The sequence below is a fragment of the Caretta caretta genome, chromosome 7 (assembly GCF_965140235.1).
Source record: "Caretta caretta isolate rCarCar2 chromosome 7, rCarCar1.hap1, whole genome shotgun sequence".
Taxonomy (NCBI): domain Eukaryota; kingdom Metazoa; phylum Chordata; order Testudines; family Cheloniidae; genus Caretta; species Caretta caretta.
The window spans coordinates 57,462,808-57,464,953 of record NC_134212.1 but is presented as its reverse complement, the minus strand read 5'-3'; positions in this window follow the sequence as shown (position 1 = coordinate 57,464,953).

Sequence of the window (2,146 nt, the reverse complement as noted above, 5' to 3'; positions counted from 1 at the left end):
GCCAGTAGGTCCGGCTTCTAGGCAGGGGGGCCACAGGGTTCCATGGCCAATTGGACCTGGCGGCGGGGGGGGGGGGGGGGCAGCGGGTGGTGCCTGCTGGCAAGAGCAGGGCACGGAGCCTCCTGGCCCCCTGCCTAGGAGCCGGACCTGCTGGCCACTTCCAGGGTGCAGCGCTGAGCCTGGACAGGCAAGGAGCCTGCCTGAGCCCTGCTGTGCCACTGTCTGGGAGCCACCTGAAGTAAGCCCCCTGAATTATTCACTGTTTCTCAGGCCCCAACCCCCATGTCATATATTCATAGATTCCAAGGCCAGAAGGGACCATTGTGAGTCTCGTCTGACCGCCTGCATAATGCAGGCCAGAGAACTTTCCCCCAAATAATTCCTAGAGCAGAGCTTTTAGAAAAACATCCAATCTAGATTTTAAAATTGCTAGTTATGGAGAATCCACCATGACACTTGGTAGGTTGTTCCACATGTTAATTACTCTTACTAATTAAATGTGTACACCTTATTTCTAGTCTGATTTTGCCTAGCTTCAATTTCCAGCCATTGGATTGTGTTACACCTTTCTCTGCTAGACTGAAGAGCCCACAATTAAATATTTGTTTCCCAGGTAGGTACTTCTAGACTGGGATGAAGTCGCCCCTTATCCTTCTCTTTGTTAAGCTAAATTGATGATCCCCTTGAGACTATCAGTATAAGGCATGTTTTCCAATCCTTTAATCATTCTTGCGAATCTTCTCTAACCCCCTCCAATTTATCAACACCTTCTTGAATTGTGGGCACCAGAACTAGATACGGTATTACAGCAGCGGTTGCAGCAGTACCAGATACAGAGCTAAACTATACTTTCTACTCCTACTCAAGATTCCTCAGGGAAGAGAATCTTCACAGTGGGGAGTTTCCTGTCTCCTGGCCAACTGGTGGCAGATTTTTAATTATATTTCTTTTAGTGACTTCATTAGCTTGGAAGATTTTGTTTCTCAAAACTGCTAAATTAAAAAAGCAAAAACCAAAACCCACTTATTTTGGCTTTCTGAGGAAAGTCTGAAGGATAGCACCTCTGCTCCCCACTTCCCTCAGAAATGGCAGACGCAGGCAGCAGCCTTCAGAAACTCAGCTTCCAGCCAGCTTGTGGGCAAGGTCCACACTGAGACAGTGGAGCAGGCTGGAGCAGAGCCAACTTCTGGTCAGCAGCTGGGCAAGGTCCATGCTGAGATGGTTGAGCAGGCCGCATGGACGCTCCTTTCACTGAGACCAGGCCTGAATCACAGGCGTGGAATTAAAGGTAAGTATTTCAAAAGAATTGCAAAGTGCTTGCTGGGTAAGCCAGGGAGCAGAAAGGATGTGTGTGGTGGGTTGGGAGATGCTTACTTCAGAGTTCTTATGCTCTTCTTCCTATTTTCATTCAGTTACAGGAAAACACACCTCTTCCAAGCTCAGTTAGATTCAAAGCTGGTTGCTGTCACCCTTTCATTGGCTCAATACCTTCCCAGGTTTTCTTTAGGAGTCTCTTCATCTTATGACATACATAGTTTGTTAGGGCATATGTGCATTAGAGTTGTAATTCTTTCTCTACAGTTATATTTCTTTGTCTTTTTGGCAGGAGCTTCTTGGAACCTCTTTAAGTTCAGAGTTTTAACTCTTCTTTTTATTCAGTCCAGTTTCTGTGCTATTCCTTCAATTTTATTAGACTTCTATCAGAAACCAAAGTCTGTTTTCAATAAGTCTATCCTGTTCTTTATAGTTAAAGTTTATAGTACGCAAAACAGTCTGTGATGGGGTGTCAGCCCCACACTGGCCCAAGAGGGATTATAAGGGGCCTAAGGCAGCTGTGCCAAGAGTGGCCAATCAGAGAACAGCAGCCAATCAGGACCAGCAAGCCAACATAAAAGAGGGCTGCAGAGAAGAGCAGTTCCATCCAGTCGCTTCAGGGAGCCCAAGGTGTGAGAACTGAGTTCCTGCTGGGCTGAAGCAACTTCAATACCAGGGACAGCTCAGCAGCCAGTAGAGATCCCAGCGGCAGGGGAGAACTCTTGGCTGGCTGCCAAGGCTGAGCAAACAGGTTCTGAGGTGATGGCGAAGCTAGTGCTGAGGCTGGAGGAATTTTGGCAGCAGTGGACCTAAGTAGAGGGATGCAGGAGGA